Source organism: Rhinatrema bivittatum, chromosome 4 (genome assembly GCF_901001135.1).
Source record: "Rhinatrema bivittatum chromosome 4, aRhiBiv1.1, whole genome shotgun sequence".
Classification (NCBI taxonomy): domain Eukaryota; kingdom Metazoa; phylum Chordata; class Amphibia; order Gymnophiona; family Rhinatrematidae; genus Rhinatrema; species Rhinatrema bivittatum.
The window spans coordinates 206,500,778-206,528,554 of NC_042618.1; the positions used below are offsets into that span (position 1 = coordinate 206,500,778).

At 41.8% G+C, this 27,777-nt stretch overlaps 1 protein-coding gene across 1 annotated transcript in view; it reads right to left on the minus strand.

Moving 5' to 3' along the window:
* The window catches only part of LOC115090470 (ETS domain-containing protein Elk-3-like), a 64,201-nt gene extending 36,683 nt beyond the window's left edge, over positions 1-27,518 (minus strand). Inside the window, exon 1 of the mRNA XM_029599603.1 lies at positions 27,377-27,518. The gene's annotated coding sequence lies outside the window, so the exon portion shown is untranslated. The remainder of the gene's footprint in view (positions 1-27,376) is intronic.
* Between the last annotated feature and the right edge of the window lie 259 nt (positions 27,519-27,777).

Genomic DNA, 27,777 nt, shown 5'->3' on the forward strand with positions numbered 1-27,777 from the left:
AAAATGCCGTGCTCTCCATCCCTGGGAATGCAGCAGATGACGTCGGGATACACGTGACTCTTGCTGCCCGGGATTATGGTCATGTGTGGCTACTGAGCAGATCGGGCAGGGGTTTGGTTTATCCCTGCCCGATCTGATGTTTGACTCTGGAGACAAGGGTGAGGCAGCAGCACTTTTTGCTGCTTTAAAATTCTACTGCCTGAAGCGGCTGCCTCACCCTACCTCATGATAGAACCGCCCCTGTATGAAAAGCGATACTGCAAATATTACCCCAGACCCTAAAACACCAATACATCTCCTATTATGAAAACAGAACAAATGAAGCTGCTATAGATCCCTAGAAAGAAACTGCAAGTTTGTAGCTTATCTTGGTCACTCATGCAGAAGACATACAGACCATCACCAAATACAGAATAAAGACATGATAAAATATAAACAGAAACATGCAGACACAAACTGAACCAGAAAACACAAGAAGTCAGACTCTGTATGCCATGCAACAATGGAAAAACAGAAACATAACCATTCCGCATAAAGCACTTAATGATAAACTCAAGAAATATAAATCATAATAGTAAAACCACACTCATAGAAAAAATATTTCAAAACAACTGATGAAAAAACTATCCAATAATTAAAAACTCATATAAAATGTTTAAACATTTCCCAAACACCAATAAAATATTTCAAAATAGCAGACACATCAAATGACATGCAATAATTAAAATAAAAAAGGTTTAAAAAAAACTCCCCGCGCTCCATACATGGGAATGTTTGATTTCAAATCACCTTGACATTGTTGTGGAATTGGGAGAAGGGAGGGAGGCAGCCATGCACAAACTTTCTTCTCTCTTACATACACACACTCTCCAACACACATACTTGCTTACTCACACATGATCTCTCACACATGCACACATATATGCTCTTGCACACACATACAGACACATGCTTTCACACACACATGCTCTCTCACATATTATCTTTCCCCAGAACGTACAAGTAGCAGTGGCCTCCTCTTTGGGCATGCAATGTGTCTTTCACACACAGATGCTCTCTCTCTCATTCACACATACACATACTCTCTCACACACTCACACATGCTCTCTCTCGCCCTGGAATGTGCAGGCAACAAGAGCCTCCTCCTTGGGCTTGTGCAGTGTCTCTCACACATACATATACTCTTTCACATGCTCACACAAATGCATGCTATTTCTCTCACACACATGTTTTCTCTCTCACATGTTCTCATACACACACATACTTTCTCTCTCCCTGGAATAGACAGGGCGCAGGCAGCAGCAGCCTTTTCTCTTGGGCCCTGCAGGCAGCAGGAGCTTTCTTTCTTCTGCTATGTGGCCTGACAACACATCAGCCTATTCTTAAGTTCAGCACAGGCCCGGCCGAAGCAGCAACCTCCTTTCTTTGGCCACGCAAGACCAGGCAGTGCAGCAGCTTCCTCTCTTCGGCCACGCAACCAGCAGATGTGTCAACCTCTTATTAAATTCAGCCCATTTGATGCAGTGGCTTTAACCACAAGGGCCAAGGCAATGCAGCAGCTTCATCTCCTCAATTGACAGGGAGTAAGATCTCAACAGAGCACAAGCAGTGGGGGAACTGAAATAAAATTTAGTGGTGGCCACAGCTGAGACTTGGGGCACTGATTTTTAGACTCTGTTAAAGCCATGCTGCCTCACATCTTGCAATCCATTGGATTTCCGACACTGTCTGGAGGGGTGGCACTATATGTTATGGATGGCACAGGATAACAGTTTTGCAGGAAACAAATTGCACTCTGAATCCTTATGGACAGAAATCTCAAAGGGTAGTAGTGTGGATATATTATGGCCACTTGGCCAGGATGAGGAAACAGACTGTAAAATGCTAACAGAAATTAGAGTGGCTAGTAAATGGGCAACACTAAAAATGGGAGACTTTAATTATCTGAGTACTGCTTGGATACATTCACATCAGGACATGCAAGGGCAGTAAAGATCCTAGATGCCATCAATGACTGCTTCCCCCCTCCAACCAGAGGGGGAAATATTAAATCTAGCTCTCTGTGGAACGCAAGAGCTGGTGCAAGAGATAAAGGGGATGGATCCACTTGGAAACAGTGATCACAATGCAATAAAATTTGCCATAAACCCTGGAGGGTAAATACTAAGGAAAATGACTGCAGTAGTATTTAACTACAAAAAGGGAGACTATGACAAAATGAGGAAATCTGTTAGAAAAAAAAAAACTATAAGGAACAATTCACAAGGTTAAAAACTTGAGGGAGATGTATTTAAAATTACCATCCTTCAGACCCAGCTAAAATGCATTTCATGCATTAAAAAAGTAAAAAAAAAGCCAAATGACTGCTGGCGTGATTTAATAGTGAGCTGAAAGAGGCAATTAAAGGCAAAAGGGCATCGTTCCAAAAAAATGGAGGGCAGACTGAAATGAGGAAAATAAGGAAGAGTATGAACACTGGCAAGTTAGATGTTAAAAAGTAATTAAGCAGGAAAAGAGAGAATTTGAAAAGAAGCTTGCTATATAGGTTAAAACAAGTAATAAAAACTTTTTCAAGTACATTTGAAGCAAAAAACCTGTGAGGGAGTTAGTTGGGCTGCTAGATGACTGAGAGGGATATGGGGTAGTCATGGAAGACAAGGAAATAACAGAAAAACAAAACAAATTCTTTGCCTCTGTCTTTACTGAGGAAGATTTCGTGGTCATACCCACAGCAGAAACATTTTTTGATGATGATGACTCTGACCAACTAAACAAAATCATTGTGAAACTGGAAGATGTAATAAATCAGATTGACAGACTAAAGAATAACAAATCACCAGGATTGGATGGTATTCACCCTAGAATTCTAAAGGAACTCAAACATGAAATTGCACACCTGTTTCTGGTGATTTGCAGCCTATCATTTAAAACAGCCATAGTACCAAAAACGTGGAGGGTTACCAATGAAGCGCCAAGTTTTAAAAGAGCTTCAGAGGTTATCCGGGAAACTATAGTCTGGTGAGCGTGACACTGGTGCCGGGCAAAATTGTAGAAGCTATTCTTTTTTTTATAATATTTTATTTTCAAAATTATTAAATTTTTCCCAAGAATACAATCTTGTACAGAAAAAATCGATGCTTTTCAAAAAAATATATCCCATAGAAGAAAAAGAAATATAAACCTTATTTTAGAAATTATCCGCATCTGAGATATAAGAAATACGGACAGGCAGAAATAAGAGAGAAACTAAGAAAAAAAAAAACAGGTCACATCGAGTAGTTACACAACATATGGGGGCAGATTTTAAAAAAGTACACGCGTGCATACTTTTGTTCGCACACCCGGCGCAAACAAGAGTACGCCGGATTTTAATAGATACGTGCGTAGCCGTACGTATCTTTTAAAATCCAGGGTCTGCGCCCGCAAGGCTGCGCAAAATCGGTAGCCTGCGCGCGCCGAGCCGCACAGCCTGCCTCCTTTCCCTCCGAGGCCGCTCCGAAATCGGAGCGGCCTCGGAGGGAACTTTCTTTCTGGCGCCCCCCATCTTTCCTTTCCTTCCCCTAACTAACCCGCCCCCCCCCCCCCGACCCTAACTAATTCCCCCCCACACCTTTATTCCAAAAGTTACGCCTGCCCGAAGCAGGCATAATTGCGCACATGGGCCGGTTGCCAGCGCGCCATGTTCCGGTCCAGGGGCTGGTCAGGAGGCCGCGGCCATGCCCCTGGAACGCCCCCGATGATGCGCTGGCCATGACACATCCCCGACATGCCCCCCAGGAAAGCCCCGGGACTTACGTGCGCCGCCGAGCCTATTCAACATAGGCTCGGCGCGCGCAGGGGGAGCTTCGGGTAGGTTTTCGGGGGGTACACGCGTACCCCTTTGAAAATCTGCCCCATAACTTATACCGAACCACTATTGGATACTTCTCGGGTATGCGCATCCAAAAATGCTCTGAGTTGTTCAGGCTCAAGGAACACATAGTTGACATTTAAATGTATTATACAACATCTACACGGATATCTAAGAATAAATCAGGCACCTAATTGGAGTGTTTCAGATCGCATTGTTAGAAAAATTTTTCGACATAATTGAGTAGCCTTAATCACATCTGGATAAATCCAAATCTGATGGCCATAGAAAAAGAATTTCAATATATTATTAAGGTCTGACAAGAAGGCAAAAGAAACTAACAATGGTCTTCTTTGATTAATCTCCATATCTAGTGACATTTCCAGTATCTGTGAGATGTTAATTGTTGGTATCTGTCTCGCAGCTCCTTCTTCTGCTTGTTCAGCCTGGTGTAAATAATAAGCTTTAATAATTACCGGCATAGCTGACTCAGGTATTTTTAATATTTGTTGTATATATGATTTAAACAACTCAAGAGGGGAAATCATACTTATTACTGGAAAATTTAACACTCTAAAATTATGTGCTCTAAGGGCCGGATTTTAAAAGAGTTACACGCATAAGTTATGCGTGAAACCCTCTTAAAAGGCTCCTGCGCGCGCCAAGCCTATTTTGCATAGACTCGGCGGTGCGCGCAAGCCCCGGGACGTGCGTAAATCCCGGGGCTTTGCAAAGGGGGCATGTCGGGTGAGCAGCGCGAATTTCGGGGCGGGGCGGGAGGCGCACCTGGTGCGCGAACAAAAGTACGCGCGTGCGTAAATTTATAAAATCTACCCCTAAGTGCATTCTCTATGTTTTCTAACCTTTTGTTAACAACTAAATCTGATTGAACAAGTTTTTGTTGAACAGTGTCTATAGTGGTAATCCTGCTCTCTAAATTTTCCACTTTCTTAATAAATGTAGAAATCAAGTTGGTATTTAATACAGTTTGATTTTTTGTTTCCAGCGTTGTTTGAGACAGAGATATAATCGAGGATTCAACTGACTTCAAAGCTGTCCAAATTCCCTCTAAAGTTATTTTTTCAGGTCGCAGTGTATTAAGGCCTGAAATCAGAACATTAGGTTGAGCTCCTCCCGATTCCACATTGGTACTCATGCTCACCCCAGTACCTTGCATTGAAATTGTTGCTGCTGCACGATTCTCCTCCAACAAGAAATCTTGTTCAGTTTCCTCTGTGCTTCCTCTGGGTCTCGTTCTACCCTCTCCTCGAGACCGCGGACGTTCCTTCGGGCTCTCACTCCGGCCAGCTGATCTTATTTCTCCCTGTAACAACGCTACGGAAGTTCCAACAGCCTACGATGTTAGGGAAAGCACGTCGGCTCGTCCTGGGTGGGCAGGCCTGTTCGGTTCTCCGGGACTCAAGGTAGTATCAAAGGTCAGAGGGGACAGGGTACGCTCCATCGTGTCCCCCCCCAGCGACCGAGCTTTCCAGTGACGATGTTGCTGCTCCTGCAAAAAAGCCTTCAATGCGAGGTTGCTGGGAGTCGATAGAGGGTGAGCCAACACTCACTCCCCTAAGTTTCCCCTTTCTTTTAGTATGTGGCATATTGAAGAAACTTGTAAGAAAGGAAAAGAGCTTGTGGTGAGAGACCTGATGCAGCCTCCTACTCGGCGGCCATCTTGCCTCCTCCCTAGAAGCTATTCTTAAAAGCAAAATTACCAACCTCATAGGTAGACATGGTTTAATGGGGGAGAGTCAACATGATTTTTGCAAAGGGAAGTCTGACCTTACCAATTTACTAGATTTTTTTTTTTAAGGTATACATAAACAGGTGACTAAAGGTGAGCAGGCGTGCCCAAGTTATAAAATCAGGGGTCGGTGCACAGAAGGGGGTGCACAATTGTGCACCTTGGGCCAGATTTTAAATCTTATGCGCTGGCATAGATTTGTTTGCACAACCCGGCGCGAACAAATCTACACCCGATTTTAAAACATGCACGCGCTGCCGCACGCATGTTATAAAATCCGAGGTCGGCACGCACAAGGGGGTGCACACATGTGCACCTTGCGTGTGCCGAGCCTGAGGGGAGCCCCGATGGCTTTCCCTGTTCCCTCCAAGACCGCTCCGAAATCGGAGCGGCCTTGGAGGGAACATAATAATAATAATAATAATAACACAATAACCCCACTAGCAAGCCATGTCAGAGACCTTGGGGCCACCCTTGACTCCAGAATGAATTTCAAAAAATTCATTAACGCTACAACTAAAGAATGTTTCTTCAAGCTACAGGTCCTGAAGCATCTAAGACCGCTCTTACACTTCCAGGATTTCCATTCTGTGCTTCAAGCAATACTGTTTTCAAAGATTGACTATTGCAACGCTCTTCTACTCGGTCTCCCCGCCTCTTCGACCAAACCTCTACAGATGCTGCAAAACGCAGCGGCCAGGATCCTTACAAACACACGGCGCAAGGACCACATCACACCTATCCTAAAAATCTTACATTGGCTCCCTATTCAACATAGAATACTGTTCAAAGCTCTCACTATCATCCACAAATCGGTCTACCAACAATCCTCTCTCCAACTCACCTTCCCTCTGGAACTACATACATCATCAAGACCGATAAGAACTGCCTACAAAAGTAAGCTCATGGCCCCTCCCAACAAATCATCAGTTCACAACTCCATCCACAAGCGAGCATTTTCGACAGCAGGTCCCCTACATTGGAATTCGCTTCCTCAAGACTTACGCCAGGAACAATGCCATTTAACCTTCAGAAAAAAACTTAAAACCTGGCTGTTCACACAAGCCTATCGTTGAAGGATTCCATTTTAACCAACTCTCTCTCACCCTCCAACCCACCCTTCTCCCTCCCCGCACTCCCAACCTTTTTCCCTTCTCCCCCAGCAACCTCAACCCACCCTTTCCCCTCACCCCCGCCACTCCTCCCATTTGACATACCATGTATATTTCAGCTGTATATATTTCCATATATATATATTTCCATGTATATTTCCGCTGATTATAATCCATGTTTCTGTACTACTAATTTATTGTTTTATGTTAATTTATAGTTTGGAATTTTTGTTAACTTATTGTTTGATTACTTAATTCTGTCCTATCTTCTGACATCCATGTTTTTACTCTCCCTGTTTTAATGTAACTTCTCATTTCCACTTATACGTTAATTGGTTTTTTCCCCTTGTTCTAATGTAAACCGGTACGATAAGACCTGGTCTTGAGTGTCGGTATAGTAAAAGAAGTTAAATAAAATAAAATAAATAAATATTGTATTTCAGATTAATAAAATCATGAGTAGGGTGGAACAGGTAAATAGGGAACACATATTTTTCCTTTCAAACAACACTAGGATTAGCAGACACTCCATGAAACTTGCAACTGGCAAATTTAAAACAAACTGCAGGAAGTATTTTTTTCACTTAGCGCACAGTCAAGCAATGGAATCAGTTCCACAGGGCATAGTCAAGGCAATTAACATAATAGTGTTCAAAAGAGAATTGGACAAGTTCTTGAAGGGAAAGTCCATAAACAGTTATTAGCCAGGTAAACTTGGAAAAGCTTGCTCTTATCCTAGGACACACAAGAACTAGATCCACTACTGGGGATCTGCAGAGTACTTGCTGTGACCCAGACTGGCCACTGTCCGAGACAGGATGCTGGACTCAATAGACCTTGGTCCCATCCAGCATGACCCGTCTTATGTTTGTATGTAGTTTTATGTATGTGTATGTTAATGTTTTACCAGATGGGGAAGATATTGCTTCTGTAGTGGTTTATTGGATGTGGTATTTAGTTTTTAGTGTTTTTGTAGTTGGGTTTTTTTTTTGTTTTTTGTTTTTTATTATTTGTGTGTGTGTGGCCATAGGCTTTCTGGGGGATGAAGGTTTTCCTGGAATTTATATCTTGTGTTAGATATATAGGTTTTCAGTGGTTTTTACTCATAGTTTCTATTATGCAAGGTTATTGATTATTTTTAAATTATGCTTTGGTTTTTAAATTGGTTATTATGCAGCTTAAGAACCTATGAAGTGCCATGCTGGGTCAGACCAAGATCCATTGAGCCCAGCATCCTGTCTTCGACTGTGAGCAGTCCAGATCACAAATACCCAGCAGATTCTCAATAATTGATCTATTCCTTGTACCTCACTGTGGCTTTCCCAAGCCTACCTGGCTAATAACTGTTTATGGACTTTTCCTTCAGAAGCCTGTCCAACCAACCCTCTTTTGAACCAATTATATTAGTTGCCTTGATTAGTTGTCCTCTGATGATAGATTCCATAGCTTGATTGTGCACGGAGTGTTAAAGTTCTCCCTACAATTAGTATTAAATCTGCCAGTTGTTAGTTCCATGGAGTGTCCCCTAGTCCTAGCTTTATCTGAAAGGGTAAATAACCATTTCCTACTTACTCATTCCACCCCACTCATAATTTTATAAATCTTAATTATTCCCCCTCTCAGTTATCTCTTTTCCAAGCAAACGAGTTCTAAACTGTTTATCCTTTCCATCCCCACTATCATTTGTGTTCCCCTTCTCTATACCTTTTTCTATGTCTATTACTATTTTTTGAAATGGGGCAACCAGAACTACACACAATGCTCATGGTGCAGTCACACCATAAATCTACACAAAGGCGTTATATGATATTTTCAGTTTTGTTCTCTATTCTTTTCCAAATAATTCCTAACATTCTATTTACCTTTTTGACCCCTGCTGCACACAGCCAAAGATTTCAAGGTATCGTCCAGATGGATTCCGAGGTCCTTTCCTGGATGGTGACAACTAACACAGAACCCAGCATGGTGTACCTTTAGTTGGGATTATTTTTCCCTATGTGCATTACGTTGTAATTGTCCATATTAAATTGCATCTTCCATTTTTTTTTTTTTTGTAAATTTCTTTATTGGATTTTTGAGTTATACAAACACAATAGAACATATGGTATATCAACACTAAAATATAGAGTCTATAGCATTCACCCTATCAGTACCAATCTAATGGCCTGATTTCCCTCCCTCCCCCCAGAACAAGCGGAGTAAGTTTATAATCTCGGAGTCTAGGCTGGTATTGTTCGGGATGTTGCTACATACGTGGTATCAACAAGACGCGTGATGGAGTCTCTCATGGAATGTGGTAACTGCTGCCAGTATCTCTGCCAAATTGCCTCACAGTGATTTTTTGCCTGCACCGATTTGACAGCCGCTGTCATGAATTCAAACTGTAATAGCATAGTCAGACGGTTCTTCCAATGGGCCAATTGTGGCTTATCAACCGTAATCCAGCCAGCCATTATAGTCTGCATACCCGTCATCAATACCTTGCCCAGAAACTGTTGATCAGGTTCAGGAATTGATTCTAGTCCATCACTGAAGAGTCGAAGGAGACAAACTTTCGGGTCTCTAGGTATTTGTTGTTCTATGATATGCCACAAGTCCTGTAATATTTCAGTCCAAAATTTTTGTATCACTTCACACTCCCATAAGCTATGGAAAAAGGATCCTTTTCCTACTTGACATTTCAAACATATATCAGAATCACATAATTTCGCTGCATACATCCATACACGGGACATATACATACAATGCAAAACTTTATATCCTACTTCTCTCATATTAATATTTTCCGAAATTTGATAACCGTTGAGAACCCTGGCAACTTCCTCTTCAGTTAAGGATATATTTGTCTGTTTATTGCATTTTTCTTTAATAACTGTCAAGGCCATCTGATCGGGTAAACTATTCAGTATTTTTGAGAAGGATGCACTAGAGTTAGCTTTGTGATCCACTGGCAGGAAAAAATCATGCAATTTCTCTACTTTCTGGGATTCCAATTTTCCTGCCAATACTGACTGTATATAGTGTCGTGGCTGTAGATAACGATAAAAGTCTTTGGAGGCTATACCATATTGATTCATAATCTCTTGAAAACTTTTAATCAAATATGAGCGGGGTTCTAGAAACTGCTGAATATTGTCTAGTCCCAGAGATGCCCGATGCTTGAAAATAGAAGAGGACGTTCCGCTTGGAAAGTGTGGATTACCCAGAAAAGTTAAGTAAGGTGTAAGAGTACTCTTCAGGTCTAACTTAGTCAAGCATAAATATCTCCACGCCTCTCTCCCAGAGCTTAAGTAAGCTGTTGACACATTGCTTTGGGATCTGTGAACTTGGAATTTGGATAATGTTACCTGGCCGATATGGACTGAGCCATTCACAGACAAAAGAGAGAGGAGTACATACTTTAGTACCATTTACCCAGTCATATACATGTCTTAAGATGCAAGTTAGATTATACTCCCTCCAATTAGGGCATGCCAAAACCCCCTTTGCTCTAGGCTTCATTAATATAGAAAGTGGTAGTCTAACTCTATGTGATCCCCAGAGATATGCCCGTACCAGGTGATTAATTCCTAATATCTCCGGTTTTGTAAACCAAAGGGGCAGTTGCTGCAATACATACATCCATCTCGGCAGTTCCATCATCTTTAGCAAGAAAATTTTTCCTGTTAAAGATAAAGGGAGCTTGGACCATGTCTGTAATTTTTGGTCCATATTCCTTAAGAGAGGGTCTATATTGGCTTTATGCAGTATCGCCACGTCCTTGGTCAATCGCACTCCCAAATATCGCATTTCAGAATTTACCCATTTCAGCGGGAATGGCCCTTCCCAGGTTTCTTGAATTCCAGCTCCTAAAGCCATTGCCTCCGATTTATCAGTGTTGATTTTTAAACCGGCAAAGGAGCCAAAGTGCATCTGCAGATTTAGCACCTGCTGCAGTGATGTTTGAGGTTGGGTCAGAAAGACTAAGACATCATCTGCAAAAGCAGACACTTTAAAAACTTGCTTCCCCATAGTAAATCCATGTACTTGCGGATCTACCTCGATCTTACGGAGAAGAGGGTCGATGGACAATATATATAGTAATGGGGAAAGAGGGCATCCTTGATGAGTCCCCCTGTATAATCTAAAGTCTTCAGAGACCTGGCCATTCGCAATGATTGCGGATTTTGGACAATGATATAACATGGCAATGCTCTGTACTATCTCTCCCCTCAGACCATACCGGCTCATAACTGAAAAGAGATAAGGCCATGTCACCCTATCAAAGGCCTTTTCCGAGTCAAAGCCTACAATCAACGCACCTTGACCCCGCTTCTGACATTCTTCCATAGAAATTAAAAGTTTAGTCAAATGCGCACTAATAGTCCGTCCCTTGACAAATCCTGCCTGTTGTTCCATAATTATAATGGGGAAAACGGCACTCAATCTATCTGCCATAATTTTTGCGAATAATTTGGCTTCAAAATTTAACAAAGAGATAGGGCGATACACCCCAGGAGAGGAAAGATCCTTGCCTGGTTTTTCCAATACCGTGATGTAGGCTCTCGTAACCCCTTCTGGGAACTGCCGCTTCTTTTGTGCCTCTTGGAAACATTTTAATAGGGCCTCAGAGGCCTGGTGTAACAGGATTTTATAGTATTCGGCACTCATACCATCTGGTCCGAGGGCCTTATGACGCTTACTCTCCTTTATAGCCGCTATTAACTCCTCTAACTGTATTGGTTTATTCAAGTTAGTTAATTGGGCTTCAGAAACCTGTGGAAGTTGGAGCCCTGCAAAAAAATCATCTTCATCATTACTACCCCCTATCCTGTCATGTTTATAGAGCAATTCATAAAACTGCTTAAATCTGGAACACACCTCATAGCTAGACGTTATAGGAAGGCCTCTTTCGTCTTTCAGTTTATCAATAAAAGTTTTCCCTCTTTGTAAACGCACTAAGTTAGCTAGTAGCTTCCCTGTCTTATTGCCATATCTAAATAGCTTGTGGGCTCCTCTGCTCAGATATCTTTGTTCCCTTTCATGTAACATAGTATTTAAGGTGTGAAGGATCGCATTATATTCATTTTGGCATGCACTAGTATTGTTTTGAGCCAGCCGTTTTTTTGGCCTGTGTAAGGCTCTGCTCCAGGAGTATGATATTCTTATGTATTGCCTTCAATTTTGCGATCAAGTATGACGTAATCTCCCCCCTCAGAACTGCTTTACTAGCTTCCCAGTACTGACATGGGTCTTTCCTGTGCGCTTGATTATGTTGCTCATAGTCTCTCTATTTATCTCGTAGAAAGCTTTGAAAGGTGTGATCATCTGCTAACTGACTAGGGAAGCGCCATAACCGTGGTCTAGTTTCATCTCTCCCATCCGTGATATCCAAACATATAATAGCATGGTCAGATATTGCTATATCACCTAGGTGTGCTTGTTTACTTCTTGGGAACAGTGATTCTTTTTTTTTTTTTTTTTTTTTAATTTAATTTTTATTGAATTTTCACAATTATATACATCATGAAAATTAGAAAATGTGTACTTCAACATAACACAACTACTTTACAAAAACCCATATTAAATCATTATTTGCATTGAGTACATATCCCATAATTGGGGGAGATCTATACCATTCAAATATTTAAGCAATCTTACATATAATAACAAAAGGTATTCTACCAATTTGTTCTAATATGTATATACAAAATAATTTAAAGAGAAGGGAGATTGATTATTTTTCTGGACATTATTCCCTCTATACCTCAGGTTGACTTTTATCTAGTAAAAATGTTTCTAAATGTGTAGGATCCACAAAACCATATTTATTACCTTGATAGTTAACTATGCATAGGCACAGAAATTTCAAAAAGAATGTGGCACCTGTTGCAAGTACCCGCATTTTTAATGAAAGAAAGTATTTTCTTCTTGCTTGTGTGGCCCTAGCCACATCTGGAAATATTTGTAACTTGTGCCCACAAAATAACATATTCCTTAATCTAAAAAACTTCTTAAATATATTTTCTTTATCCTGCTCGGCTATAAATGATATAAAGAGAGTTGCTCTTTTATTAATGATGTCGATTGACTCCTCTAAGAAGGTCGACACCCCCACTGAAGATGGGATTTCCCCAATACCAGTCTGCTCACCAGTGACTCTGGGGGCCTTTTTCTCTAGGTAATAAATTTTTGAAACTTTGGGTATTTCCTCATCTTGATATAACAATATCTCCTTGAGAAATTTTTTAAACATTTCCCAAGGGGACATCAGCTGAGTGATTGGAAAATTTATAATTCTCATATTCTTAGAGCGCAACAAGTTTTCTATATACTCTACTTCCTTATGCATTGTAATACTATCTCGTATAAATACATTTTCAGAATTCTGAGTTAACTGGATCTTATTAGTTAAACTCTGAATATCTTTCTCATGTTTTTCTACAATTTTCACTTGATCATCAATTAACTTCCTATTAGTATTAATAGCAGTCATCAATGATTCATTCATTTTTATAACATTATTATCTAATCTCATTATCATTCTACCAAGGTCAGCCATAGTAACATTGTCGGGTACTACCATCGAACAAATATTACTATCTAAATGAACTGGAGGTAATAATTGCACACCAAAATAAAGAATACTTCCATTCTCGGCCCGAGGAGGTGCCATTTGAATTTCAATTTCTGCACCTCCCTGGGCTGCCCCTACCAGTTCATTGGATGTTACAGGAGATGTAAAAGGCTTTGGCTGTGGTGGGGTTAAATGTCCTGCGCCAGGACTAAGGGAGATTAACGACATACCTCCCAAACTGTCCTCTTTTGGCGTTTCCAACACGTCACTGCCCCTCACGACGTGTTGATCCATGGGGCCTATACGTTGTTGCTGCAATGGGGAGGAGGTAATGATGATCTTTGCCTTCCGTTTCTTACCCATTGAAGATGATACACAAAAATTCTAGCCGGCTCCCGGTCTCCCCCAGTCTAAGCCGGTCCAAGCCGCGCGCCCCTTCGGCGCGCGCGACTTAGGCGACGCGGCTGCGGGGCGCTGCTCTGCCGCTGATTTTATATCGGCAGTGTTCCTCAGCTGGTGTCACTCAGCTGAGGGTCCGGGTCACGTGGTCAGGGCTCCTCCACTGATTGGCCGGTTCAGGAACCCAGGAAGAGTAGGCAATTTCTTCCTGCTTCAGCTTTTTCTCTCGGCGATTTTACCGGCAGACACAGAGGGTAAGCAAACCCCTCCTCCCTTCTCTTTGCTCCCCCGGGAACAGTGATTCTGAGATAAGAATATAATCAATTCTTGACAGGGTTGCATGCGCCCTTGATACATGTGTATAGTCCCTTTCTGTAGGATGTAGGGTGTGCCAAATATCCAAAAGATGTAGTTCCGCACATAGGTAAGCAATCCCTTTGCCCTGGTTATCCATCATGTGTAGATTTGAATGAGATTTGTCTAAGCCAAGTTCATGTACACAATTAAAATCCCCAAGTAGGATAAGGGGACCCTTCTGTGCAGGAAGCAGTAATCCCACCAATTTTTGAAAAAAAAGGTGTGAGTATACATTCGGAGCATATACTGTACAGATGGTAATCTCACACCCTTGTAGCCTACCTTGAATAATTAGGATTCGGCCTTCATCATCTGAGATTTGCTTTGCCAATTCAAAATGAAAATTTTTATGGATTAATATCGCCAAGCCGGCTTTACGTCCCATTGCCGGAGCATAGAAACACTGACCAACCCATCCTTGTCTGAGTTTTTTACTCTCAAGCTCGGATAAGTGTGTTTCTTGCAGCCCAACTATGTCCGTTTTTTGTCTATTTAGTGCACTTAATACCTTTTGTTGTTTGATTGGAGTTCCAAGCCCTCCCACATGCCAAGAACTAAATCACAAGCTTCCTATCCCATGTACCAGAAGTACTCATTCCAGCATGTCAATCTGTATCTTGGCCCGCTGGAGAGTCTCCCAGCCTGGACTCCCAGCTGCTTTCCTTCCTGAACTTTTGTCAAGAATAAACATAGATTCTGCGAACATGGATAGCTTCCTAGAACCCCTTTTATTATCACTCCGCTATGGTGGTTTTGTTTAAGAACAATCCCCTCTAACTTCCCTCCTCCCCCCTGCATACAGTACAACTCTTTTCCCCTGAAGAAAAAAAAAAAAAAAAAAGAAAGAGACTTAAGTAATTCCCCTCCTTAACACTAAGGATTTGGAAGGCCCCTAAGAACCGGGGCTAGAGGTCGGTGAATATATGCGCTCGGGCGCTGCTCCCCCATCTAAGTATAGCCAGTTTGAGAACATTATATATGCAATATTATATATGCAACTTATAACCTGTATTAGCTGAAACAATAACATTGGGGAAACTCCCAATAGCATAGATATCAGTCTTCTAGGCTATTTACACTGGTATACCTGCCTGGTTGCTCACCAGTGTTCCAGCCTTAATCATACCAACTTTGGAATATATTATCTTGTTCCCTTTGGGTATTTATCAGTTCTGATCAGCTAGGTTCTTGAGCTAGCCCGCTGCTTGGTCCGGTGCATCAAATGAGAAAACTTTCCCATCTTTCCAAATGCGCAGAGTTGCTGGAAATTGGAGATTAAACTGGATATTTTTGTTGACAAGATTTGTGCAGGTGGGGGAAAAGAGCTTGTGTTTTGCCGCCACCGCCGCTGAAAAATCTTGGAATAGAATTATTTTATTTTCTTGGAATTTAAGCTCCCTTTGCTTCTTGAAAGCAGCTAGTATCAGTGATTTTTGTGTCCAGTCCAGGAATCTTGCTATGACTAGGCGTGGTCTGCGGTCTGAATCTCGCCGTGGGCCGAGGCGGTGAGCTCTTTCCACAGTTAGTTTGCCTTCTAAGCTCGGGAGGCTAAGTGCTTTCGGCAGCCATTCTTCAAGTAGTGCCTTAAGCTCTCCATCGCTGATGCTTTCTGGAAGTCCAAGAAATTTCAGATTATTACACCGAGCTCTGTTCTCAAGCTCCTCTAGTTTAATTTTCGCCGTTTGAAGCGCGGTTTCGAGGGCTTGACACCCGCATGGTAACCGCCATCATGTCCTCTTCTACTGCGGATAATCTCCCCTCCGCTATGTCTATGCGCTTCCCAATATCACCTAGCGATTCTTTAAGGGCCTGAAAATTTTCATTTATACCAACGAATTTAATCTCAAGCCCCTGTAGTACCGATTCAGTGAGTCGAGTCACCGTTCGTCCGCCGCGCTGGTCGGCCATCTTGGGCTCTTGCTCTGTGCTTTTTATTTTGTCTTTTTTGACTGGTTTTGAGGTCATGTCTTCTTTTTAACTCACTGATCTGTTGCAGCTGGAAGTTGTTCTCCTGGACTTAGCTTCTGTGTCCGCTTTAATTTCCGCTATTGGGGGGAGCAGCACCTGGAGCTGAAACGAGCACGACTTGTCCGGCTCACCGCATCACGTGACCTCTGCATCTTCCATTTAGATGCCCAGTCTCCTAGTCTCACAAGGTCCTTCTACAGTTCCTCACAATTCATTGCTGTTTTAACGACTCAAAACAATTTTGTGTCATCTGCAAATTTGGTCACCTCACTTGCGATTCTCTTTTCCAGATCATTTATGAATTATGCTAAATAGTGCAGGTTCTGATACAGATCCCTCGGGGCATTCCACTAAAGACCTTTCTCCATTTGGAAAAATACCATCCTAGAAGCACAGTCCAGATGTATTCCACACATTAAGAAAGGTGGAAGGAAGGCAAAACGATTACCGGCATGGTTAAAAGGTGAGGTGCAAGAGGATATTTTAGCCAAAAGATCTTCATTAAAAAATTGGAAGAAGGATCCAACAGAAGAAAATAGGATAATGCATAAGCGTTGGCAAGTTAAATGTAAGACATTGATAAGACAGGCTAAGAGAGAATTTGAAAAGAAGTTGGCTGTAGAGGCAAAAACTCACAGTAAAATCTTTTTAAAATATATCCGAAGCAGAAAGCCCGTGAGGGAGTCAGTTGGACCGTTAGATGATCGAGGGGTTAAAGGGGCACTTAGAGAAGATAAGGCCATCGCGGAAAGATTAAATGATTTCTTTGCTTCGGTGTTTACTGAAGAGAAGGTTGGGGAGATACCCGTTCCGGAGAAGGTTTTCATGGGTAATGATTCAGAAGGACTGAACCAAATCATGGTGAACCTAGAAGATGTGGTAGGCCTGATTGACAAACTGAAGAAACTAAAAAATGAAATTTCAGACCTATTAGTAAAAATTTGTAACTTATCATTAAAATTATCCATTGTACCTGAAGTCTGGAGGGTGGCTAATGTAACCCCAATATTTAAAAAGGGCTCCAGGAGTGATCCAGGAAACTACAAACCATTTAGCCTGACTTCAGTGCCAGGAAAAATAGTGGAAAGTGTTCTAAACATCAAAATCACAGAACATATAGAAAGACATGGTTTAATGGAACAAAGTCAGCATGGCTTTACCCAAGGCAAGTCTTGCCTCACAAATCTGCTTCACTTTTTTGAAGGAGTTAATAAACATGTGGATAAAGGTAAACCGATAGATGTAGTGTATTTGGATTTTCAGAAGGCATTTCACAAAGTTCCTCATGAGAGGCTTCTAGGAAAAGTAAAAAGTCATGGGATAGGTGGCGATGTCCTTTCGTGGATTAAAAACTGGTTAAAAGACAGGAAATAGAGAGTAGGATTAAATGGACAATTTTCTCAGTGGAGGGGGGTGGGTAGTGGAGTGTCTCAGGGATCTGTACTAGGACCCGTGCTTTTCAATATATTTATAAATGATCTGGAACGGAATATGACGAGTGAGGTAATCAAATTTGCAGATAATACAAAATTTTTCAGAGTAATTAAATCACAAGCAGATTGTGATAAATTGCAGGAGGACCTTGTGAGACTGGAAAATTGAGCATCCAAACGGCAGATGAAATTTAATGTGGATAAGTACAAGGTGATGCATATAGGGAAAAATAACCCATGCTATAGTTACACGATGTTAGGTTCCATATAAGGAGCTACCATCCAGGAAAGAGATCTAGGCATCATGGTGGATAATATATTGAAATCATCGGTTCAGTGTGCTGCGGCAGTCAAAAAAGCAAACAGAATGTTGGGAATTATTAGAAAGGGAATGGTGAATAAAACGGAAAATGTCATAATGCCTCTGTATCGCTCCATGGTGAGACCGCACCTTGAATACTGTGCATAATTCTGGTCGTTGCATCTCAAAAAATATATAGTTGCGATGGAGAAGGTACAGAGAAGGCGACTAAAATGATAAGGGGAATGGAACAGCTCCCCTATGAGGAAAGACTAAAGAGGTTAGGACTTTTCAGCTTGGAGAAGAGACAGCTGAGGGGGGATATGATAGAGGTGTTTAAAATCATGAGAGGTCTAGAATGGGTAAATGTGAATCAGTTATTTACTCTTTTGGATAATAGAAGGACTAGGGGGCACTCTCTGAAGTTAGCATGAGGCACATTTAAAACTAATTGGAGAAAGTTCTTTTTCACTCAATGCACAATTAAACTCTGGAATTTGTTGCCAGGGGATATGATTAGTGCAGTTAGTATAGCTGGCTTTAAAAACAGTTTGGATACGTTCTTGGAGGAGAAGTCCATTACCTGCTATTAAGTTGACTTAGAAAATAGCCACTGCTATTACTAGCATCAGTAACATGGGATAGACTTAGTTTTTGGGTACTTACGAGGTACTTAAAGCCTGGATTGGCCACTGTTGGAAACAGGATGTTGTGTTGATGGACCTTTAGTTGCATCGATTGCTGTAATGCTCTTTTCCATGGTCTGACTTCCCATTCAATTCATTAACTTCAATTAGTGCAAAATATTGCTGCCAAACTCATCATTGATAAACATATGTATCACCACGTGACTACCCATCTTCAGAAACGTAACTGGCTTCCCATTTTCTCTCATATTCAAGATTCTTTAACTTTTAGAGCTTTATTTCATACGCCATCTTATCTTTTCAATTTAAACACTCCATACCAATCTACTAGTTGTCTCTGGTCCTCTCAGCTTGAATTATTAAAACTCCCCTCACCAAAAGAAATTGTTTTGGAGAAAGTTCTTTTTTACTCAATGCACAATTAAACTCTGGAATTTGTTGCCAGGGGATGTGGTTAATGCAGTTAGTATTAGCTGTGTTTAAAAAAGGATTGGATAAGTTATTGGAGGAGAAGTCCATTACCTGCTATTAATTAAGTTGACTTAGAAAATAGCCACTGCTATTACTGGCAACAGTAACATGGGATAGACTTAGTTTTTGGGTACTTGCCAGGTTCTTATGGCCTGGATTGGCCACTGTTGGAAACAGGATGCTGGGCTTGATGGACCCTTGGTCTGACCCAGTATGGCATGTTCTTATGTTCTTGTTCTAACATACTCATGTAATGGTATTTACCTTTTTTGTTCCTTCCTTATGGAACTCTTTTCTTTGTCTTTGTGATTTTAAAAAGAATATCAGAAGTTTTGGAAACATCTCAAAAAGCAAGTTTGCTTACTGAACATTGATGGCTTTGCTGTCTTCCATGGAGTATGTCCTCTTGGAGGGCACAATCTTTGCCTGATGTTGTGTCATGTAATTTTTTCTTCTTTGACATTACTGGTACAGATACACAGAGTGCATCAATGAGTCTCATTGCTTAGCCTTAATAAGCAGTCTGACTGGTTGAATGAGGATGTTTAGGATTCAACGCACCTGGGGTTGTCTAGTCTGGGTCATCATGGTGAGACAAAGCTGCAGGCAAAGATGTACTATGTTGGCTCCAAGAAGAGTGGTGACTTCTGGAAGTAGACCTACTCATGCTTTCAGGTCGGAGGCTCACAATCTTCATGGCTTGAGATCGTTGAGAACACAGGGACATGATCTGGATCCAGACAGATGTAACATTGTTCATGGCCATCTATTATAGACATGATTTGGTCACAGGAACATGATTTGAAGTCGCTGATAATTTTCATAGTGGCCTTGTTTGTGAAGGTTCGAGGCAACACCTCAAAACTTTTCTTTTGCTTATATAAAGCCTAAAGACTTTTAAATGTGCTGTTGCGAGTTACTGGAAACAGCGCCGGTTGAAAAATTTTAAGATTTTAGAAAAACTTGAGGAGAGACAGAAGGACCCTCTGTGCAAAGCATGGACAAAAACAAACTGAGGAGGCCCTGAGGCAATGCCCACGGGGAAACTCCTATAGATTTGTTCAGTGCCATCAGATGACGTCACCCACAGATCATGGTGAAGTCAGCCCTACTTATCGATGGAAAAACCTGGTTACTGTATATACTTGTGTATAAGTTGAGAAATTCATGCCAAAACATTGGCAAAAATTAGCTGGCTCGACTTATACAGGCATACTATATGCGTGTTGTGCAAAGCCCCCCACCATCCTGACCCCCCCCCCCCCAAACTCACCAAAAGTCTGTGGTGGTCCAGCAGGGGGCCCAAGGGTGATCTCTTACTCCCGGGCCATCAGCTACCAGTAAATCCCTCCCTCCCCCCATAGCTGCTCTCCCTATTCAATCCCTGCCTCCCTCCCGAAGCCCCCCAGACTCACCGAAGTTCTTGGTGGTCCAGTGGGGGGCCTGGGTGTGATCTCCCGCTTCTGGGCCCTTGGCTGTCAGCAATCAAAATGGCACCGGGGGCCCTTTGCCATTACTATGTTACAGGGGCTACTGGTGCCATTGACTGGCCCGTCACATGGTAAGTGCCTTCCATTGTTCCATGTGACAGGGACTGGCCAATGGCACCAGTAGCCCCATCACATGGTAAGGGCAAAGGGCCGCCGATAGCCTGGGAGCAGATTGTGCCTGGGGCCCCGCTGGACCACTAGGGACTTTGGTGAGTCTGGGGGGGTTGAGAAGGGTGGTGGGCTTTGATTGGTTGGGGCTGGTTTTGGTTTTTGATATTGGGGAGGGAGGACAGGGGATTATCGTCAGAATAATTATGGGGGGGAGGGGGGAGGAGGAAACTAGCACTGACTTGTAGATATCCATGGGGGAGGAAGGAAAGGAGTAAACCACCAGGGATAGGCAGTGGGGAGAGAGAGAGGAGTGAATCACCGGGGAGAGTCATAAACCCTCTAGGTTTTACCTTAGACTTATCCATGGGGTCACAGCAATTTTCTTACTTTTGTGGCCCAAAAGATGTCCTCCACCTATCCACGACATCGACTATACATGGCTATTTACGATATTTACCAAAATGTATTTATAAGGTCTGATTTTGATGTTGATTTTAGTCTGATAAATGTATCTGTTGTTTATGGTCTCAAACCATTCTTGCAACCATCTGATTTTCGTTTTGTCTTCTAGGCCATTATATTACCAACATTAAATTATTGTAACTCAGTTTACGAGGGCCTGCCAATGAATACATTAAAAGCATTGCAGTTGCTGCAAAATGAAGCTGTGCAAATGATTTCTGGTCCCAGTATAAGAGATCACATAACACCTGTTTTATTTGACCTCTACTGGCTTCCTGTCCAGTGAAAGATAAACTATAAGATAGTGGCATTGGTTTACAATGTATCCTTACATACTGTTCCCTGGACTAATACTCTATTGCGAATATATAATCCCACCCTAGTGAGGCCTCGTGGACATGCCGTCTGTGTGGCAAGTATGTCTGATTGGCACCAGAGAGCGAGCATTCTCAATGGCCGTTCCTATGCTGTGGGACTCTTTGCCGCATGAATTGCCATGTGGCCGAGGACTACCAGAACTGCTCGGTCTGCGACGTGATCTTGCTGTAGCAGGTTCTGGACCAGTGCTTGTAGACTGCCATTTCCAATTACATTTTCTCCTGTAGTGGCTCTATCCATGTCCCAATGAGTTTGTTTCTCTGGGTATGGATGAGGTTTGAATTGGTGAAACTGACTATAAATCCCAGTGATTGAAGGAAACAGAAGACAGTAATAAAAGTGCCAAAAAAGAAGAGAGCACCTGAGAAGAATCCCCCTCAGAGCCCTTTGGAATTTGGGTTACCATTGGCATTGATGGCATTGGCTGCTCTACAGACTTGTGTTGCCTGTGCCAAGGGCTGTCATGTTAACAGCTCCAAGGACCACAGGAATGTTGACTGCAACTGGCGCTTCTTTAGTATTAACGAGTCCTAAGAAGGGGATGAGGCTCAGAGTGCACCCTGGAACATACCAGCTCTTGTGCCTGGTGCTTCCATGCCTTGCTCAACCCTAGGGTTACAGTGGATCTGGAGCCCAGTACCATAGTCAGGGGCACCTGCTTGAGGAACCCTTGCTTAACTCAGGCAGGAGGGAGCCTGAGAAGGAATGGCTCCAGCTCCTGACCAGCTGGGTCTAAATGACATCCTCCCACAATCATAGCAGTTGGTGGAGTTGTGGTCAGGTCCCAGGCATCTGTAGCAGATGTAGCCATCTGTGATGGATATTTTAAGGCCACCTACAGTCCTTGAAGCCACGGTGTGTGGCCTTCTTGGAACCAGACATTCTCTTTCTCCTTTGGGTAACACTGAAATGTTCTGTTGAGGGGCTGCTGAGGTAGCAAGGCAAATAGAAAAAAAACGAAAAACAGACCGCAAAAACAAACAGAGAAAGAATAAAAAAGAATACACATCCGTGCGGAAGCTTGAACAAAAAAAACACTAAGAGGCTCAAGAGTCAGTGCATATGCAGGAACTGTCATGCAGGATCAGTGGTAAAACTTTACTGAGCTAGAGAAAAAGGTTCTTTTGGCATTGTTGGGTGATGTCACCCACATCTCATGGCTAATTCAGCCCTGCTTGTCGATGCAGAAAAGCCAATTTGGCCCATCCAGTTTGCCCAGTTCAGATAATTCCACTTGGGATATATAAGCATATGAATTATCATATGTAACTCAATGTCCATTTCCCTTCCCCCCAGCTTGTCTTTCACGTGACCTTTCAACTTTTTCCCAACCACTGCCCTCCACATTCATCCCAAGCAGCCCAAAATCTGTTAAAGTGCTGATCTCCACTGGTAGGCCACTTCAGGCCTTGGCGTCTATCTCTGTAATTCATATAAGACCAATACGAAATCTAACATCTATCTAGGTCTCTTTCCATGTTTTGTTTTGTTTTTTCCAGGTTTTCTAATAATTCAGACACCAAAACGAGTAAAGCCATTGTCCAATTATGGCTTTTAACCACATGCAGGTTACCCCAAAGCCTTCTTGAAAGCCCAATACAGCCAAACCACTCAAATTAGGTCTTAACTGCCACGCCATTCAGGTTTCCTGCATGGCTTGTGGCGTCAACAGGTTGTGCTTATGCTATCCCTTCACTTTGTGCAAAAGGGATCCTCTGTGTTAATCCTGTAACTTTTTGAAGTCCTGGGAGGGCATTCCAGGGATCCACCACCCTCTCTGTGAAAAGAAAGACTTCCTGACTTTTCCCGAATTCAAATTACTACGACTAGCTGGTATAAAACCAAGAAGTATACTGAGATTTGAATTAATTTTCTACATGAAAGCAAAGTATGTCTCTTTGCCTCTTATGCTGTTTTGTGTTCGTAACAGTTAAGGCCTAAGTGTTTGACGAGGGTACTAGCTGTATGGTACGCCCTGGCAAGTGAGGTCACTCTTAGGCCAATGCACAATAGTTGGTTGTTACCAAATCCTTTCCTTTGTGGAAGTAAAATAGTATTGAAATTGGTTTATATCTTGTATGGTGTCAAAAGCTTTATGGCTACGAATGACTATCTTGAGTTGAATCATTATGGCATTATGGAACAATACTCATATTACTTTATGAAATGATCATCTCACTTCAGTATGATTCATAATATTTTTTTCTCTCTTTCATGCCATGTTTTGAGAGCCGTGCAGCTTCCTGTTCTTTTTTTGCGCTATCCTCACCCCTTTTGACCCATGGCATAAGACATTTCCACACTATTATTTATTTAAAAAATATGTATATACTGTTGTCTGAAAAGACTATCACGGGGGGAAGGAGAGAGGAGAGAGGACCCGGAGAGGTGTTTGAACAGCGGAATTTGCCTCTTACGAGGGTGAGGACACGTCCCGGCCTGATTAAATTTGTTGCTTCTGCAAGGTGAGGATACGTCCCGGCCTGATTGGACTTACCTCTGACGTCATTAGAAAGGCGACGGTAGGCCTTAAAAACGCCCCTTTCTGTAACTTCTTCGGGGGAAGGAGAGAGGAGAGAGGACCCGGAGAGGTGTTTGAACAGCGGAATTTGCCTCTTACGAGGGTGAGGACACATCCCGGCCTGATTAAATTTGTTGCTTCTGCAAGGTGAGGATACGTCCCGGCCTGATTGGACTTACCTCTGACGTCATCAGAAAGGCGACGGTAGGCCTTAAAACCGCCCCTTTCTGTAACTTCTTCGGGGGAAGGAGAGAAGAGAGAGGACCCGGAGAGGTGTTTGAACAGCGGAATTTGCCTCTTACGAGGGTGAGGACACGTCCCGGCCTGATTAAATTTGTTGCTTCTGTAAGGTGAGGATACGTCCCGGCCTGATTGGACTTACCTCTGACGTCATCAGAAAGGCGACGGTAGGCCTTAAAACCGCCCCTTTCTGTGGTGCGCAGCTGCCGCCGGCGCGCTGCCGAAGCCACGCGCGCCAAAGGGGCGCACGGCTTTGCCTGAGATTCGGCAAACGTTTTTCAGTTTTCCACCAATCGTAAGTACTATTCTTAACCAAAAAACTCTCTCTCTCTGTTCCTCTCTGAGTACCCTCATTAGACAACTCCTATAAGCAGCTATTGGATTTAAGAGACTCTGGGAAGGTAGAAACCTTGAAATAAATAAGTTTAGAAAACATATGCCACACTCGAAAAGGAAAGCAAGGATTAGGGAGTTGGGGGTTGGACCCCAGACCCCAGTTACCTTGCAACCTACGATTGAAGGTTTCATGCTTCCAGCAGTGGCTTCGATAACTGCGCGGCAGTCCTTGGCGTTCAATCCAGAGGAGCGTGTGGATTGTTCGCCGGACACACAAGTCAGCTTAAGTCCCGGAGCGCCGTCTACCCCCCCTTTTCCCTCAGGAGTATTAATAACACCAGAAAGACAAACAAATGACAGAGAAGTTTCTCTAGTCATAAGCGACTCTATCCCGGAGCTGCTGGGTTCACGGAGGGCATTATGCGGGGGAACGAAGTATCGACTTCCCCTGAAATCATAGCCTCTACTCCTAGAGAGAAAATTTCAACATCAAGGGAATCAAGTAATCTTGTGGATACCCAACGAACTGAGTTTACTATATTGCGCCCAGCTATTCCTAAACCTACTGAAATTACCATGGACTCCATATGGACTGCAATAATGGTTTTAGAAAAGTCAGTATCTTCTCTTGTTGATGTCACCTCTAGTTTGGCAGGGAAAATTCACCCCATGGAATTAAGTATTTCCACAAACACGCAAAATATAGCTCAATTAGAACAAAAGGTTTCTACTTTACAAACTAATCAAGTACAACTGATTAAGTCTGACACAATTCAGCAAAGAAAGCTAGAGAATATTGAAAATTCAATTAGATATTTGAACCTTCGTATACTTAATTTTCCTTTATTTGAAAAGATTTCTCCTTTAGAAATGTTCAAAAAATACTTGATGGAAGTATTAAAAATTCCTAAAGAATTGATGCCTACATTGGCAAAAATTTATATGACAAAAACTGTTTCTATAACATCAACTGATCAAGTGCCTAATTTAGACTTGGATCTGACACAATTCTTAGAAACATCAGGGGAAATAAAACCTACTAAAAGAGGAACTATGTTTATACAATGTGTTTTTGCACAAGACAGAGAAATGATATTAAAAGCTTTTTTCCGCAATAGAAAGATACCTTTTTTGGGACAGTCCATATGGGGTTTTCCAGATGTTACACGTTCCACTCAGGAACGTAGGAAAAGATTTCTTTCATTGTAAAATGAAGTTATCGGCATGGGAGCCAAGTTTAGTCTTAGGTTCCCATGCCAATGTATAGTGAATAAACAAGGGGTTAAGAATGTATTTTTTGAACCTGATCAGTTACAAATTTTTTTAAACTCAGGTTCCTTGGTAAGTCCAAATCAAGGTATATCTTGAATTACAGTTTGAAAATGATAAATGCCACTAATGTCTCTATTTCCAATATTACAACAGATAAGATTTCTAAATTTCTTTGATCGCTCAAGATAGGAGTTGTCTTGCGTTTCATTAATATTACATGGAAAAATGTTGCAGTTAACTCACTTTAACTATAATGTAGTAATACTGTTTCTTAAATATTTATTTGTTTAAAGATTGTAAACTGCATAATCCATTGTATTTTTTTCTCATAAGTTTACCTGTATGGAAGGTTAAAAATTCTATAAATAAAAATTAAAAAAAAAAAAAGACTATCACAAAAGTTTACAATGGGTACAATAGTGCATAACCAAACAATAGATAAAAGACATAAAATGAAGAATACAAGATAAAATAAATTGGACCAAATCATAAAATAATAAAATGCAATATTAAGATCAGCAGACATCTATCTGGATTATATCCAGAGCTGTGACTCACACCATTGCCTAAGAGACTAGGAATACTCTTTCAAAAACCTGTTGCTAGATGCTCATGATTCTCCCTTAAAAAGGGTCATCAAAGAAGGGGTTGTAGGGCAATACAATCAGAGATACTCCAAAACATCACTGTGACCATGGCCTACAGCAACCCAGGTCTATCCTACTGTGAAGCAGTGGCTAGGATTTGTGAATTTTTAAAGTAACTTATTTATGATGTGATTTATGCTTGTAGTGGTGGCATTTTGTGTGTGTGTGTGTGTGTGTGTGTATATATATATATATATATATACACACAGTTGTATTACACGTTTTTAGTTGTAACACACCTTGAGCAATACTGTTTTGAATAAGGTGAGAAAAAAAATCCAAATAAGTTAAATAAATATGTAAATACAATTTAAATAGTGCCTCTCATAAATCTGGGTACCCTAAAGGTGAACTAAGAATTCAAATTCTCATTGTCCTGGATTTGTATGATTTGGTTTTGATTTGAAATTTACATATGTAATGTAGTTAGTCAGTTAACGTGCTTAATTAAGAAAGCTAATCGGTAATTTACCTCTAGCCCATTTCATCAGTGGGTAATGGTAGGACGAGCGAGAAAAATCTGGCCCTTTCGCCTTAAAACAGTCCACTTTACCCTTTGTTGTTTTAAATTTATTCGTATAATTTTGGGGTCACAGTCATACCCTGCCTCTTGAGGCCTGAATTATGAAGTTAAAAGGCTTGTGATCCAATGCTGGGGACCTGGTACATTAAGTTTTCATTTGTCTAGTTTTGTTCGTTGCAGGGCTGAGACACACAGAGCAGCTGCTGCCGCCGCCGAGTTGGTTTCAGTAGGAAGGAAATGCTCAGTGCTAGCAGATAAAAAAAAAAAAGACGAGAAGTTGATTCTTACTGCACTTAGCTCAAGTTCACTTTTTATACTATTTTTGACTCGTTTGAATTTTGGTGCAGCATCCCTAACACAAGGACTCAAAATCACTTCTAATTACAGCACCCAAAGACAAATAAAAGGTTAATGAGAGAGAAATTAGACCCTGATACCATTTTAGGGTTTTCAGTTACTAATGAAGGGAGTTGGAGACACATAGACCAGTTTGGGATGCTTCCCCTCCATCATCCTCCAGCTCCAAAGACTGCCAGGTTAGAGGTCACTTACCTGGGCTGTTTGCCTTTTCTCCATCTGTACATGAAAGGTTCCTGCTGCTCAGCATGTGGAGAAATGTTACTGCCACTGTCCCCATACAGCACTGTCTTAGTCCATACTGTATACAGTATGAGGAGGTCACAGCTCACATGAAGACCAACTCCTCCCCTAGACCCACTATGGCTCCTGCGTAATAACACACACACCCACACACACTCATTACTCTCGATTGTCTGCCAATAAAAATGACAGTGAAAAGATTAGTGTTTGAGTAGCAAGAAGATGGCAGATTGTAAAATACAGGGGAACTCCTGTAATTCAGCCCCTCTTCATTAAAGATAACACTTTAAAACCTGGCAGAAGAATCTGCTGTGGTCAATGCCTTGGAAAGGTGTTTCTCTCACTAGGGAGGC